This window comes from Oryctolagus cuniculus, chromosome 10, assembly GCF_964237555.1.
Source record: "Oryctolagus cuniculus chromosome 10, mOryCun1.1, whole genome shotgun sequence".
Classification (NCBI taxonomy): Eukaryota; Metazoa; Chordata; class Mammalia; order Lagomorpha; family Leporidae; genus Oryctolagus; species Oryctolagus cuniculus.
This window is the reverse complement of record NC_091441.1, coordinates 45,474,030-45,491,312: the sequence shown is the minus strand read 5'-3', so window position 1 is coordinate 45,491,312 and position 17,283 is coordinate 45,474,030. Positions and strand designations below refer to the sequence as shown.

General features: G+C 42.4%; 2 protein-coding genes across 5 annotated transcripts in view; both read left to right on the top strand.

Moving 5' to 3' along the window:
* The window catches only part of RNF138 (ring finger protein 138), an 80,762-nt gene extending 65,702 nt beyond the window's left edge, over positions 1 to 15,060 (top strand). Inside the window, exon 8 of one of the 2 annotated variants that reach the window (XM_070050352.1) lies at positions 14,667 to 15,060. The gene's annotated coding sequence lies outside the window, so the exon portion shown is untranslated. Of the gene's footprint in view, positions 1 to 14,517 lie in introns of both variants that reach the window. The other variant, XM_070050351.1, reaches the window with a different exon arrangement.
* Positions 15,061 to 15,087: 27 nt separating this feature from the next.
* The window catches only part of MEP1B (meprin A subunit beta), a 37,080-nt gene continuing 34,884 nt past the window's right edge, over positions 15,088 to 17,283 (top strand). For 2 of the 3 annotated variants that reach the window (XM_070050346.1, XM_070050347.1), the window contains exon 1: positions 15,088 to 16,056. The gene's annotated coding sequence lies outside the window, so the exon portion shown is untranslated. The remainder of the gene's footprint in view (positions 16,057 to 17,283) is intronic. The other variant, XM_070050349.1, reaches the window with a different exon arrangement.

Here is a 17,283-nt window from a genome sequence, read left to right as displayed (position 1 = left end):
AGAACTGTGGATCTGGTAGAGGAAGAACACAAGTGGGAACTGTTAGAACTTTGTCAAGGTGGTGCCAGGTTTGATTCAGTTCAGTTCAGCAAATATTTGTTGAGTACTTATCACATGGCATATGTTGTTAGCTGCGGGGCACAGGGAGAGAATAAGGCATGGTTATGGATCTGCTGGAATTCAGCAAGGCCTGAGAAAAAGGGAGAGAAATCATTTGCAGGGTAATGAATGACAATAGAGAGTTTCAAAATTGAGGAAATACTCAACAGTGGCAAACCTACACAATGGAGAGTAAGAAAGTGATTGAAAAGTAACCCCTTTATGGAGGGATTAAAAAAACTATAGGGGCCTTCCTCTGAGAAGTTCCATTCTCTGGATATTATATTCCCAAAGCATTTTGGCCATGGTATCTTGTAGCTATGTGACACAATTAATTTTTTTCCTTGACAACCATCTCTTTGGGCAGTAGAATCTTAAAGACAGGGCTGTTGTTAAAACTCTATATTCTTGGGGACTGGTGTTGTGGCATAGCTGGTAAAACTTCTGCCTGTAGCGTTGACATCCCATATGGGCTCTGGTTTGAGTCTTGGCTGCTCTACTTCTGATCCAGATCCCTGCTAATGTGCCTGGGATAGCAGCTGAAGATGGCCTAAGTACATGGGAACTTGCACCCACGTGGGAGACCTGGAAGAGGCTCCTGGCTCCCAGATTAAACCTGGCCCAGCCCTGGCCATTGAGGCCATTTGGGGAGTAAATCAGCAAGTGGAAGTGCTCTCTCTCTCTCTCTCCCCTTCTCTCTCTGTATTTCTGCCTTTCAAGTAAGTAAATACATCTATACTCTTGAAGCAATGTTTTCAAAGCATATATCTGATAAAATGTTAAAATAAGAAATATAAAAAAAGAAGCCAGCATTGTAGCTCAGAGAGTTAAGCCTCCACCTGCAGTACCGGCATCCCATATGAGTACCAGTTTGAGTCCCAGCTGCTCCACTTCTGATTCAGTTCCTGCTAATGCTCCTGGGAAAGCAGGAGAAGATGGCCAAAGTTCCTGGGCTTCTGCCACCCACCTGGGAGACCAGGATGGAGTTCTGGGCTCCTGGTTTCAGCTTGGCCTAGCCCTGGCTATTGTGGGCATTTGGGGAGTGAACCAGTGAATGGAAAATCTCAATCTCTCTCTCTCTCTCCCTCCACTCCCCTCTCTCTTCCTCTCTGTGTCACTCTGTACTTCTTTTCTTTCTAATACCTCCTGTTGAAAGGCATTCTTTTTTTTTAAGATTTATGTATGTATTTATTTGAAAAGCAGAACAAGAGAGAGAGAGAGAGAGAGAGAGAGAGAGAGAGATCTTCCACCAGTTGACAGCTTCCCCTTCTGTGGGGATCAACAAATGGTCTGACAGCTCCTCCAGTCCCTCCCTTCCCCACTATTCCCCACCTTCCTGCGTCTTCCCACCCTTACTTTCTTCTTCCCCATGGTCACTGGCTTCATCTTTGTTGCCAACATGCCTAAGGCTTTCTCTTTCCTGTTAGACTTGCTTAAGTTTCCATCCTACCATTTCCTGTCCTCTCACCACCCAAATTCTCACTCATGTGGACTGTGCCAACAACTTCCATGTCTTTTCTATCCTCTGTAGACCCGCTTTGTCCAATTCTGAGTAGCATGATAAAGTCTTGCTGTCCTGCTTGATCCTTCCTAGGACATAAAATCATCCCTTTGTACAGCACATCACACCGTAGACACTTTCCTCCTGGTAGTCACTTAGACATCTCAATGATTAGATTGGCTGTTTCAGAATCATGGTGCTTGTGTTCAAATTACCCTTATTTTAAATTTATTAGTGGCTCAAAAGCACAATATGACAATATGAATATGCCAAAGAAAAGCTAATACACTGTTGGTGGGAATCTAAACCATCATGGAAGACATGATGGCGATTCCTCAGAAATCTAAAAATAGATCTACCATGTGACCCAGCCATCCCACTCCTGGGAATTTACCCAAATGAAATGAAATCAGAACATGAAAGAGTTATCTGTACCCCCATGTTTATAGTAGCTCAATTCACCACAGCTAAAATATGGAATGAACCCAGATATCCATCAATTAATGACTGGATAAAGAAATTGTACACATACACTATAGAATACTACTCAGCCATAAAAAAGAATGAAATCCCATCTTCCACAACAAAATGGATGCAATTGGAGACCATTATGCTTAGTGAAATTAGCCAGTTCCAAAAAGACAAATAGCATATGTTTTCCCTGATTTGTGGTAACTAAAATACAGAGTACAAAAAAATGCAATGTATACGAATGAAATTGATATTTTGATATTTTATTATTGTTTATAGCCCTTGTCTATACTCTGGAACAGTAGTTTTTCTACTTATTACTTGTTGAATTCTTTATTTAGTGGAGGATTAAGCTTGTGATTATGCAGTAAGTTGAGAGTATGTCATTGCAAAAAATAAAAAAAAATAAGAAAGGAAGGAGGAGGAAGGGTGACAGCAACAGAGGAAGAGAGGGAGGACACAATGGGAAGTGTCATTATGTTCTTTTTTAAAAAAAGATTTATTTTGTTTATTTGGAAGACAGAGTTACAGGAGAGAGGTAGAGACAGAGAGAGAGGTCTTCCATCCAATGGTTCACTCCCCAGATGGCCGCAACAGCCGGAGATGCGCTGATCTAAAGCCAGGAGTCAGGAGCTTCTCCCATGCAGGTGCAGGGGCCCAAGCACTTGGGCCATCTTCTACTGCTTTCCCAGGCCATAGCAGAGAGTGGGATTGGAAGAGGAGCAGCTGGGACTAGAACCGGCACCCACATGGGGTGCCGGTGCTTCAGGCCAGGGTTTTAACCTGCTGTGCCGCAGCGCCGCCCCCGCCCCCCCCCCCCCTTTTTTTTAAGATTTATTTTATTTATTTGGAACACAGAGTTACAGAGAGAGGTAGAGACAGAGAGAGAGGTCATTATGTTCTTAAAACTGTATATATGAAACACATGAGGGGCTGGCATTGTGGTGTAGTGGGTAAAGCTGCCTGTGATGCCGGCATCCCACATGGACACTGGTTTTAGTTCTGGCTGCTCCATTTCCAATCCAGCTGTCTGCTAATACTCCGGGAAAGCTGCTGAGGATGGCCTAAGTGCTTGAGCCCTGTACAAATGTGGGAGACCTGTAAGAAGCTCCTGGCTCCTGGCTTTGGCCAGGTCCAGCCCTGGCCAGCCATTGTGGCCATTTGGGGAGTGAATCAGCAGACACAAGACTCTCTCTTTTTGTCCTTCTCTCTCTGTAGCTCTGACTTTCAAATAAGTAAATAAATAAATATTTTATAGCAGCAATTTAGATAGAAGTTGTACTCTATAAATAACTATAGAAAGCATTATTATATTATTATGGTAAAGCCAGAAAGAGAAGAGCAGCAGGGCTAGCAACTGGGCACAGCAAATGGGCACAGGTGGATGGAAGAGCAGGTAGGACAATTTCTCCCCTCAGTGCAACTTGTGAGTACTCCAGGTGACAAGCACAGCGTGTGTGTGTGTGTGTGTGTGTGTGTGTATGTTTAGGCAGGTGAGCAGGAGGGGGCTCAGACACGCAGCGTTTCTAATGGGAAGAGAACAAGACAAGCAGACACAGAGGAGTCTTAGGCCACACTGGTCCAGGCACCCTCCATCAAGTGGAGCGATGGTCAGAGAAGTCCCAGTTACCCTCCCACCGAAGCCTGAACGCCCACCATCGCAATCCTGGGAAGGACAGTGGAGCCTGGGACTCCTGCCTCTGTCTCAGCTGGGTGCCCTGGAACGGGGTGAGGCAGGCTGGCTGGAGGATTAGGAAAGCCATGAGAGGGAGGAGGAAGGGATGCCAATGTCAGGAATCTTCCCACGGCATGCCGGCTGTGATCCTCACCGGGGCAGAGGGAACAGGTAACAACTTCCCATCAGTGTGGTTTTGAGACCTTGGAAACTTGGGACCTGCCCTCTCGGTTTGGATCCCCACCCCTCATCCTCTCAAACATTCTAAAATGCATGACGTTCCACAACCATAAATACATTTTATTCCTCCATAAAACACTGGGTATATTTTCATAATTCTGCTTGGCAAATATTTAGCTATGAATAACCTTTAATTTTTTATTGCCTTTCTTCATAATCATGTTTACTTTGAGACTTCTTGAAAAGTGAGAAAATCAGATCTAATTTTTTTCAAATGCAAACATATTTATGAATATTACATTTCGCAACAGATGAGCTTGACTTGCGATATTGTTAGAATGTTTAATTAGACATTTATTGTTTTCACATCTGTAGCTTTATTTTTTAGTTTAGTGCAAATGATTTCTTTCCCCTAGGTCTGTTTCAAGCATTTCTGTAGATGGCATTGTTGGAGCTCACTGGCCTTCTGCCTGTTTCTATGGTGCCTATTGGAGAAAACAGCCTGTTTGGTCCTGCTCTTGATGGGTTGGGCTGCTTCCTAGAACTGTCACACACATAGAATGCTTAGAGCTTTGAGAGAACTCAGTGTGATCCAGGGAATAGCGGGGCACTGGAAAGAGGTACCCTAAAGTGTCTGGGCCATGGATCTCTTATCAGAATTATGTGTTTTTAATTTATTTTTATTTCTTGTTTTACTTAGTTGTAAGGCAGAGAGAAAGGAATAGAGAGATTTTCCATCTATTAGCTCACTTCTCAAATGTCCACAGCTGTGCCAGGCTGAAGCCAGGAACCTGGAACTCTACCCAGGCCTCCCAAGTGGGTGGGAGGTACCCAACTACTTGAGCCCTCACTTGAGGCATCAGCAGGAAGCAGAAACAGGAAGCAAAGCCAGGACCCATAGGTACTTCCAATATGGATGCAGGCATTGCTAGCAGAGTCTAAACCTCTGTGTCAAGGGTGCCAGTGTTGTGGTGCAGCGGGTTAAGCCACCACCTACAATACCAGTTTGAATCCCAAGTCCCAGCTGCTCCACTTTTGATCCAGTTCCCTGCTAATGCACCTGGGAGAGCAGTGGAAGGTGGCTCAAGTACTTATGCCCCTTGCCACCCTTGTGAAGGTTTCAGATAGAGCTCCTGGCTTTGGCCTGGCCCAGACTCTGGCTACTGTGGCCATTTGGGGAGCGGACCTGTGGATGCTCTCATTCTATAACTCTGCCTTTCAAATAAATAAATAAATCTTAACAAAACAAAACCAGAAAACAAAAACCACTGTGTCAAACACCAGTCCCAGAATAATGCCTTAAATGCACAAAATAGATAGGATTACAAAGAAAGTGAATCACATTGAAATACCATTAGTAAAAAGAATAAATTTGTGACATAGTAATATCACAAATAAAGTATTATATTAAACAGCTGTAAGTCTAATAACCAGCATAATCTCAGAGCAATAATTAACATCAATGATATTTTGAAATGTCAGTACCTACTGTGATCTGATAGGAAAATATTTGTTATTTTTATTCATGACAAAGTCACAGATATTTATACTGCTATCATGTCTTGTCTCCTGTTTTCACAACTAATAGAAATGCTACATGTTAATTACATGTAATGAAATTAAGATGTAATTATTTATTCTAGCTAATGTACAGAACCAGTGAATTCTATCCATGGCTGTGGATACAAGTTAGGATCAGTGGAGGTGAGGGATGGCTCCACCATTGTGAGTTATTCTGGTGAGAGAATTATAGGCATCAATGACTCTCAGACCTCTGAGATTTTTTTTCTTTTTCTTTCCTTTTTTTTTTTTCTTCTTTTCAATTTGAAAGGCATAGAGGCAGAGAGAAAGAGAGAGGTGAGAGACCTCCCATCTGCTGGTTCACCCACCAAATGCCTGCAATAGCCAGAGCTGGGCCAGACCAAAACCAGCAGTTAGGTTTCTGAGGAATCTCCAGACTGACTTCCATAGTGGCTTCACCAGTTTGCATTCCTACCAACAGTAGGTTAGTGTCCCCTTTTACCCACATCCTCTCCAGAATCTATTGTTGGTAGATTTCTGAATGTGAGCCATTCTAACCGCGGTGAGGTGAAACCTCATTGTGGTTTTGATTTGCATTTCCCTGATGGTTAGTGATCTTGAACATTTTTTCATGTGTCTGTTGGCCATTTGGATTTCCTCTTTTGAAAAATGTCTATTGAGGTCCTTGGCCCATCTCTTAAGTGGGTTGTTTGTTTTGGTGTTGTGGAGTTTCTTGATTTCTTTGTAGATTCTGGTTATCAACCCTTTATCTGTTGCATAGTTTGCGAATATTTTTTCCCATTCTGTTGGTTGCCTCTTCAGTTTCCTGACTGTTTCTTTTGCAGTACAGAAACTTCTCAATTTGATGCAATCCCAAATGTTAATTTTGGCTTTGACTGCTATGCTTCTGGGGTATTTTCCAAGAAGTCTTTGCCAGTACATATATCTTGCAGAGTTTCTCCAATGCTCTCTAATAATTTGATGGTGTCAGGTCATAGATTTAAGTCTTTAATCCATGCTGAGTGGATTTTTGTGTAAGGTGAAAGGTAGGGGTCTTAATTCATGATTCTGCACGTGGAAATCCAATTTTCCCAGCACCATTTATTGAATAGACTGTCCATACTCCAGGGATTGGTTTTGGATCCTTGATCAAATATAAGTTGGCTGTAGATGTTTGGATTGATTTCTGGTGTTTCTATTCTGTTCCATTGGTCTATCCATCTGTTTCTGTACCAGTACCATGCTGTTTTGATAACAACTGCCCTGTAGTATGTCCTAAATCTGGTATTGTGATGCCTCCAGCTTTGTTTTTGTTGTACAAGATTGCTTTAGCTATTCGAGGTCTCCTGTGTCTCCATATGAATTTCAGCATCATTTTTTCCAGGTCTGAGAAGAATGTATTTGGTATTTTGATTGGTATTGCATTGAATCTGTAACTTATGGGATACAGCAAAAGAAGTGTTAAGAGGAAAGTTTATATCAATAGGTGCCTACATCAAGAAATTGGAAAGGCACCAAATAAATGAGCTTTCAGTTCATCTCAAGGATCTAGAAAATCTGCAGCAAGCCAGACCCAAATCTAGTAGGAGAAGAGAAATAATTTTTTTTTTATTTTTTTTTTTATTTTTTGACAGGCAGAGTGGACAGTGAGAGAGAGAGACAGAGAGAAAGGTCTTCCTTTGCCGTTGGTTCACCCTCCAATGGCCGCCGCGGTGGCACACTGGGCCGGCGCACCGCGCTGATCCGAAGGCAAGAGCCAGGAGCCAGGTGCTTTTCCTGGTCTCCCATGGGGTGCAGGGCCCAAGCACCTGGGCCATCCTCCACTGCACTCCCTGGCCACAGCAGAGGGCTGGCCTGGAAGAGGGACAACCGGGACAGAATCCGGCGCCCCGACCGGGACTAGAACCTGGTGTGCCGGCGCCGCTAGGCGGAGGATTAGCCTACTGAGCCGCGGCACCGGCCCAGGAGAAGAGAAATAATTAAAATCAGAGAAGAAATCAACAGGATTGAATCAAAAAAAAAAAAAAACATTACAAAAAATCAGCCAAACGAGGAGCTGGTTTTTTGAAAAAATAAACAAAATTGACACCACATTGGCCCAACTAACTAAAAAAAGAAAAGACCCAAATCAATAAAATCAGAGATGAAAAAGGAAACGTAATAACAGACACCACAGAAATAAAAAGAATCATCAGAAATTACTACAAGGACTTGTATGCCAGCAAACAGGGAAATCTATCAGAAATGGATAGATTCCTGGACACATGCAACCTACCTAAATTGAACCAGGAAGACATAGAAAATCTAAACAGACCCATAACTGAGACAGAAATTGAAACAGTAATAAAGGCCCTCCCAACAAAGAAAAGCCCAGGACCAGATGGATTCACTGCTGAATTCTACCAGACATTTAAAGAAGAACCAACTCCAATTCTTCTCAAACTATTCAGAACAATCGAAAAAGAGGGAATCCTCCCAAATTCTTTCTATGAAGCCAGCAACACCTTAATTCCTAAGCCAGAGAAAGATGCAGCACTGAAAGAGAATTACAGACCAATATCCCTGATGAACATAGATGCAAAAATCCTCAATAAAATTCTGGCCAATAGAATGCAACAACACATCAGAAAGATCATCCACCCAGACCAAGTGGGATTTATCCCTGGGATGCAGGGATGGTTCAATGTTCGCAAAACAATCAACGTGATACACCACAGTAACAGACTGCAGAAGAAAAACCATATGATTATCTCAATAGACGCAGAGAAAGCATTTGATAAAATACAACACCCGTTCATGATGAAAACTCTTAGCAAACTGGGTATGGAAGGAACATTCCTCAATACAATCAAAGCAATTTATGAAAAACCCACGGCCAACATCCTATTGAATGGGGAAAAGTTGGAAGCATTTCCACTGAGATCTGGTACCAGACAGAGATGCCCACTCTCACCACTGCTACTTAATATAGTTCTGGAAGTTTTAGCCAGAGCTATTAGGCAAGAAAAAGAAATTAAAGGGATACAAATTGGGAAGGAAGAAGTCAAACTATCCCTCTTTGCAGATGATATGATTCTTTATTTAGGGGACCTAAAGAACTCTACTAAGAGACTATTGGAACTCATAGAAGAGTTTGGCAAAGTAGCAGGATATAAAATCAGTGCACAAAAATCAACAGCCTTTGTAAACACAGGCAATGCCACGGCTGAGGAAGAACTTCTAAGATCAATCCCATTCACAATAGCTACAAAAACAATCAAATACCTTGGAATAAACTTAACCAAGGACATTAAGGATCTCTACGATGAAAATTACAAAACCTTGAAGAAAGAAATAGAAGAGGATACCAAAAAATGGAAAAATCTTCCATGCTCATGGATTGGAAGAATCAATATCATCAAAATGTCCATTCTCCCAAAAGCAGTTAGGAATTCAATCCAGGTTCCCTATGTGGGTGACAAGTACCCAATTGGTTGGCCATCATCTCCTTCCTCCTGGGTATGCCTTAGCAGGAAGCTGGAATCAGAAGTGGAGCCAGGCACCTGAGGCTTTTCCTTAAACAGAGTACTGAGATGTTCACAGTGATTTCCAATCTCTTGTTCAAAACCAAAGCCTTAATTGATTAGTGCTCTCCATTTGCTGATAAAATGACCCCCAGTCAGCTCTCCTGAAGCACCCTAAATGGAAATTTTACATTTTATTCTAAAATCTGTTTCATCTTTGGCTCTAAAGTTCACATTTCACACCAAATCGCCCACTAACGCAGCTATCCATCATTCCCCCAAACATTATCCAAACATTTGATAATGGCTCACCTGCCAAAAAGGTATGAACGTGAAACCTACCTCCCTTTCCAAATCCTCCCCTTTCTCACAACTCCATGTTGGGAAATACCTACATTAGTGCAAGATCATCTATGCTAAAGCTGTCCTCAGAAGCTTTCAGCACAGTGAAGCAGATGGAGTCACGTCACTATACAGCACTCGTTTTTAGGCCATTTGTGAAGGCCAATGTTTATTTTTACCTTCTCAGACCTGAAATGTCCAGTAGTGCTAGAAAAAATTCTCTACCTCTAAGTGTGTTCACCTTCTCTGTGGCTCTTCATTGTCTCTGTTTTCCCTCTTTCCTCTCTCAGATGAAGATGGAGGAGCAGCCGGTGCTTCCTGTTTGTCAGAAAAAAATGGTGAGCTAACCTCCCGTGTCTGTTCTTCATGCTCTGGGCCCTGCTATAATCCTTCAGCTCTCTCATCTGGTAGCAAATTCCACGGAAGCCCTTACCAATGGCTGAATTTAGTATACTTCTACCAAAGCATCTCACTTGCTCTGTGGTCACCTTGCCTTTCTGACCACTCAGAGAAAAGTCAGCAACTCAAGGGCCCAGTCCTCACAGCGGCACCTCAGTCATCCAACAGCTGAATGTTGTCAGAGATCCTGGGCTTCCCATGGTGCACGCACAGAGGAATCAGCTGCTGCTTCTTACCATGGTGGTGGTGATCTGAACATCCCGTACTCAGGACACTATCTTCACAACCCACTTCCCATCCGGGGTACAGCGTACCATTCACAATGGTGGGGCTCCCTCTCTCCCCCTTAACCCACCAGGCACCTTGGCACCCAGTCAACCTTGTCAAAACTAGGCTTTGCCCAAGAGTTCATATCTCTCTGTCTCTGTCCCTCTGGCCTCTCTCTCTCTCAAAGACTTATTTTATTTATTTGAAAAAGCAGAGTGACAGCAAGAGATATATAGAGAAAGATATCTTTCATGTATTGGTTTATTCCCCAAATGGCTGTACCAGCCAGGTCTGGGCCAGGTTGAAGCCAGGAGCCAGGAGCCTCATTCAGGTCTCCCACATGGGTGGCAGGGCTCCCAGTACAGGGGCCGTCTTCCGCTGCTTTCCCAGGTACGTTAGCAGGGAGCTGAATCAGAAGCAGAGCAGCCAGGATTACTACCAGCACTCCACTGAGATGCCAGCGTCACGGTTGTGGCTTACCCCAGTGTGCCACAAGACCAGCCCCCATCTTCTCTTTTAAACAGACTTCCTAGATCCAGATCTACTATAAGCAAGTATTTCCTGCTTGACCTTGGAACTTTGTGTATACCTTTCTCAGGTGCACTGAGTCCTTACAGGCAAACTAAATGTTGTACCCCTGAAATCTGTTGAGGAGCAGAGATCATGTCATTTGTTTCTGTATCTCCTTCATTTGCATAGTGCCAGGTGTGCTCTGCATGTGTGTGTGTGTGCGTGCATGCACATGCATCTGTGTGTAAGTTGAGAAGCAGAGAGCACACACACGCTCAGTCCTGCAGCCATTGGAGCTGAAACCGAGGGCTGGAAACTCAGTCTAGGTCTCCCACATGGGTGGCAGGGATCCAACTACTTTAGCTTTCACTGGTGCCTTCCAGGGTCTGCATTAGCAGGAAGCTGGAGTCAGGAACTGGAGAAGGTAGAGAACCCAGGCACTCCTATATAGGATCTGAGTATCTTAACTGGTGTACTAACTGCAAGGCCATAATGCCTGCCCCCAATGAAAATAGTTTTGATTGGATACATGAATATGTTAACTAAAGAATGTTAGTTTTCTCTAATAACTCCCTTGCACATGAATTCCCTTACATCTATATCCCCAGTCCGTATTGTGGGATTTGATCTATATTCTAGGTATTTACCTTATAATTTTTAATATGTTAGTCCTATTTATTTTATTATTCCTATTTAACACATAAGAAAGTTGAGGTTCTGTGGGTTTAACTTTCCTATTCTCAGCAAATAAATTGCTGAACTTCTTAGTTAAGTGTTCTAATCCTAGACTGCTTGAATCCAGTTTTATTTCTCCCATCCCCAGAATGAAACCATTTTCAAGATGTGGCCCATAGACCCCTTGAGTGTCCTTAAGACTCTTTCAAGGGGACACAGGTCAAACTTATCTTCATGACAATACTGACATTTGGGCCTTTTAAATTTGTTGACAATTACTTCTTGGTGAAAATGCTGTGTCAATTGTAGTCATTGTATTTTTCATAGCCATGTATTAGTAAAAATGACAGTGAAACAGGCTCAGAGGTGGGTGTCTGGCACAGTAGTTAAGTTGCTGCTTGGAATACCCTCAGTCCCATATATTGGGGGATGTGATTCAAGTCGTAACTCCATTTCCCATTCCCGCTCTCTGCTAATGTGTGCCCTGGACAGCAGCAGACGATGGCTCAAATACTTGGGTCCCTTTCTCTCACACAAGGGAGACCCAGTTTGAGTTCTCAGCTCCTGGTTCTGGCATGGTCTGGTCTGGCCTGCCTCTGGCTGTTGTGGGTTTTGGGGGAGTAAACCAGTGGATGGGAGGCTTCTTTCTGTATTTCTGTCTCTGTCTTTCAAATAAAATTAAAATAAATAAAAAATTTAAAAAACTGATCTTGCTTTAATTGTCCTGATGAAACTAAACAAATTAATTTTATTAGATCTAGATCCTTGAGTGCACATCTTTTTTAATATTCTGTGTGACTAAATGGGAAGTACACAGAAACCACTTGTGCTGCATATGAAAGTACGATCTTTGGAGGAAACGCACTTGTTAAATTGAGATGTGAACTGAGCAAACTGCCTTTTTCATGGAATGCCATATTTACTGAAAGAACAACTGACAGACAAACTATGGTTGTTAGGCACTTGGCAGATATTTTCTTGAAAATGAATGGGTGAGCCTGAAATGTCAGGATATCCAACTGACAGTATTTATTGGCAATGATAAGAGTTGAGCTTTCCAGAGAAAGTTAGAATTTTAGAAAACTTGTATCTGTCACCATGAACTTGACAGTTGCCCAAGTCCTTACAAACTTTTCTGATGAAATTGGTGGTGATACTTACCAAGAGGCTTATCTGATGAGGTGTCATTAAATGTGTTAACATTTGGAAGATCTGTACAACCCAGTGAATCTAGGTTTTCTAAGGACAAATGGAGGATGTTACAAAATCCTACATGGAGAAAAGAGGCACTCAGATGCAAGAGTCCGGATTTGAATGTAGCAGAATACAAACAGTTCCTTGATTGGTTTAACAATCCACACCTGCTGGGTAGAACTTAAGCAGAAGAGCCAACTGTCTAAAACGCTATTAGAATCCTCTTCCCTTTTTCACCTACATTTCTCTTTGAGGCTAAATTTTCTTCAGCCACTTAAATCATGACACCTTGACATAGATTGATGTGAAAATCTGTCTTCTATTCAGCCAGACTTTAAAATTTTTGTAAAAATGTAAAATAATACCATTCTTCTCATTAGATTTATTTTTGAATGCATACTTTATTTTTAATTATAGTGTATTATTTATATTATGGTATAATAGGTTTATAACTGATATATTTTTTGAAGTTTTTATTTATTAATTTGAGAGATAGAGTTACAGAGAGAGGGAAAGACAGAGAGAAAGGTCTTCCATCCTCTGTTTCACTCCCCAAATGATCCAGGAGCCAGGAGCTTGTTCCATGTCTCCCATGATAGAAGAGAGCTGGATGGGAAGAGGAGTAGCCAGGACACTAACTGGCTCCCATATGGGATGCTGGCACCACAGGCAGAGGCTTAGATTACTACATCACAGCACTGACCCCAAATAATTGCTATATTTTTAAAGATTTATTTATTTATTTGAGAGTCAGAGTTATGGACAGATAGAGGGAAAGACAGAGAAGTCTTTCATCTGCTGGTTCACTTCCCAAATGGCTGCAACAGCCAGAGCTGGGCCTATCTGAAGCCAGGAGCTTCTTCTGTGTCTCCCACATGTATTCAGGGGCCCAAGCACTTGGGCCTTCTTCTACTGCTTCCCAGGTCATTAGCAGGGAACTGGATCGGAAGTGGAACAGTCAGGACTTGAACTGGTGCTCATATGGGATACTGACACTGCAGGTGGAGGCTTAACCTTCTGTGCCACAGCACTGGCTTCAGTTGCTATTTTTAACTAATAAATAAATATTGAAAATTTTCCTGTTTTAGAGGCCAGCATTGTGGTGTAGCAGGTTAAGCAGCTGCTTGCAATGCTGGCATTCCATATTGAGTACCAGTTCGAGCTGCATCTACTCTACTTCAGAACAAGCTTCAGGCTAATGCACCTGGAAAGGCAGAAGAAGATGGCCCAAGTTCCTGGGCTCCTAGAGTCCCTGGCTCCTAGCTTTGGCCTGGCCTGGACCTGGCTGTTGCTGCCATTTGAGTAAACCAGCAGATTGAAGTTCTTTCTGTCTTGCTGTGTCTCTCCCTCTTCTCTCTCTCTCTTGCTCTGACACACAAATAAATAATCTTAAAATTTTTTTCTGTTTTAATTTCTTATAAGTCAATATTGATAACAAATTGATAATAAAAAGTATACTAAAATGTACATTAATTTTTATCAAAGTAAAGTTTTTTGGAACCAGTGTTGTGGTGTAGTGTGTAAAGCCACTGTCTGCGATGCTGGCGTCCCACATGGGTGCTGGTTTACATCCCATCTATTTCATTTCCAATCCAGCTCCTCGCTAATGGCCTGGAAAAAGCAGTGGAAGATGGAAAAAGTGCTTGGGCCCCTGCCACCCATGTGGGAGACCCAGATGAAACTTCTGGCTTTGGCTTTGGCCCAGCCCTGACCACTGTGGTCACCTGGGGAATGAACCAGCTGATAGAAAATCTCTCTCTCTCTTTCTCTTCCTCCTTCTTTCTCTGTAACTCTTTAAAATAAATAAATAAATCTTTCAAAAAAAAACACTTAGGGTCCTCAATTATTTTTTCAGAGTGAAACGAGTCCTCAAGAGAAAAAAGTTTGAGCATTTGCATTCTAAGCTATTGGCAATTGCAGAAGAATTCATAGGTGACCAGAAAGGACAGAATCAAACACACACACGTCAGAATATTTGGGAGACCATTTGTACTCATGTAGACCACAGGGAAATGAACCACAAATTCAGTCTCTTCTTTCCCAGTTGTATTGTTGGTTGAAATGGCCCCGGTTAAGTGCTTCTGTAGTTTAATACCTGGCTCCCAGAGAAGAAAAGGGGGAAAGCAGATGATGCTTCTCTCAAATTTCCTTTGCTTTCATCAATGATTTTCTCTTGCTAGGTATGACAAATGCTTCAACAATGCCATTGACCCTCTGCCGCTTTAGGAACACATCGTACAGGAGTCAAGTTCATCTCCTAAGCAGCAGCCTGGTCTGGTACCATGTGTGCCACTCTGTTTACTTTTGTGCTTTGTGTTCTTGCCTTCAGGAAGTCATCCGCACAACCTTTGGAGAATGTTTGCACATGAGTCTGATTTGGCACAAGGTGGAAAGTAAGCAGTGATGAATACACAGGAAGGCCATAAAAATACATCACAATAGTCTTGCATTCCTTCCCTGTGGGAAATATTAATTCAAACAGACAGACCAAACTATTTTATTTTCTTGGTTGTTAGAACTTATTTCTAGGATTTATGTGTCTAGCAGAGATGAGGTAGGTGATGAAAAAATTCATAGGTAGATACTGACTTTCAAAGTTCATTCCCATTTCTTTCAGTGAACAGCTACCCAACATGTGCCAACCACTGGGGTAACAAATTTCAATGAGATTGGTTCCTAATTACTGGAATAGGCAAATGTATAAATAAATAAATAAATAAATAAATATAGTCCTGGGTAATGAGTGCCTTATAAAAAGGCAATCACAGCACAGAAGCAGGAGTAATTAATTTCTTCTTCCAGGTATTGGCAGGTCTAGGTTTTGGAGGGAGTAAACTCGACTTGAGTTTGAAGGAGTTTAACAGTCCCATGAGATAGACACAGAGGTATCAATTTGGGAACAGCCAAAATTGCCACTATTTCCCATAGAGTCAATCTCCTGCTCCCTTTAGACCTGTTTAGGTTGGGGTAAATGCGGAACAGCTTGAAGACAGCTGAACTAGATTAAGGTCATCAAACTTCACAGGCTACCTGGTGATCCTTCTGTAAGTGCTGGGGGAAGCTGCTTGCCTTTGCAAACTGTTGGAATTTTTTCCCACTGTTTCTTTGTGGCCTGGCTCCCAGCAAAACAGCTCCTTATGTAATGTTAGTGTAGGGATTTGAAGGGGGTTCATCCTATGCAGGGACAGAATTTTTCCTCACTGCCTTGGTCAACTGGGTTCTTGAAGTATAGATATAGATATGACAACAATAGATAGAGCCTGTGCCTTAAGCCAGGTGTGTGACTGGTAGTCAAGCGAATTGTCTTGAGTGATTAGGATAAGAACCTCAGGTTGAGCAGGAGCTGTCCATAAACAGGTGATTACCGAAAGTTTGGTAAATAAAACGGGCAAAGAAAGTGATTCACAGCTAATTTTATGTGTCAACTTGGCTAAACTATGGTGCCCAGTCACACCCTAGTCTAAATGTCATTGTGCAGATTTTACAGATGAGGTTAATATTTAAATCAGAGACTCAGTAACATGGATTACCCTCCATAATGTGGTTTGGACCTCATCCAATCAGTTGAAAGCTTTAAGAGAAAAACAGAGATCTCAAGAAGATGCAGAAGTTTCGCCAGCTGCCAGCTTTCGTACTCCGGCTACAGCACCAGCTCCAGTCTGAGCCACCAGCCTGCAGGCCACCCTGTAGAGTTTGGACTTGCTCACCTCTGCTGCCATGTGAGTCAATTCCTTAAAATACGTCTTTGATGCCTATATATATATATATATATACACACAAATCCTATTGGTTCTGCTTTACTGGAGAACGCTAATATAGTAACATTCCACAATTTTGAAAAATGGGTGAAAGATGGTAATTTGGGGGAGGGGCTTGGAAGATCTGTGCGGAAAATGAGAGTTAGTCTGCTCAATGCCAGGCAATGCAGATGTCACTGGCAGAAGGCACATGACAGGACCCCTGTTGAATATGTGCTCACACAGCTGCCCAGAGATTTCTATAATCACTCCAGCTTCATTCTTTCCTTTCTGCCAGATCCATTTAATTTAAGTTACATTCAAATATGTGTGCCTTCTCAATATGTTACAAGATTTCAAAAAGAGCTGCCAAGGAGAAACTCATGAGATAACTTACAAAGACTTCTTATTTATTTTTTGAGAGAATCAGATACAGCAAATGGGCATTCTGAAAAGAACTATATAAAGTTTTTTGATCTTTCGTTGCAATGCCTGTACTATTTCCTCTTAGAAAGCTTTTCACATTCATGTTCTCCTGTCTTCAGGTCTATAACATACTCACATTCCAGGGGTGTTTGAAGAATTCCAACCTAACAGAAATATGCTTTCTGGAAGGTTCCAGGGGATCTCAGGACATTAAAAAGGTTAATATCTCAAGCCGAGAAATGAAATCCAGAGGTAGGCCATCAACCAGAGGCGAAGAGGAGCTCCTGGGTTCAGCCTCCAAACGCCTGGAAGAAGCCTGTGAAGGCTTCCTGGGGCAGGCTGTGAGGTGGAAGTCAGAGAGTGATGCTGCAGATTAGCCAAGCTTAGCTTCTGTGTCGCAGCTTCACTGACAAGCCCACAGGAGAGGAAAATGCAGAGGATGTCCTTGCATTGTAGGCAAAAGGCAGCTTTGTTACTGGATTTCAGTCTTGCTAACCTCAGTGACTCTCCATGAGATTTCAAGGGAGGCCCTGCCCATGCGCTGTCACTAGGGTTCTGAGCAGGCTGACATCCCAGGAACACTTGCTTTCTGCTCTCCCTGGTTCCACTTTCCCTAACTTCAAATATGACCTGTCTGCCCCAGCACAGAATGCAGTCAGACGCCACAGTTACAAATCTCAGTTTGCAGAAACAGATGTGCATAACAAATCTCTTTATATTTCTATGACTGTTACTGTTTTACATCTCCAGCCGCACAGGTGGTAGAAATTTAATTACAACCAA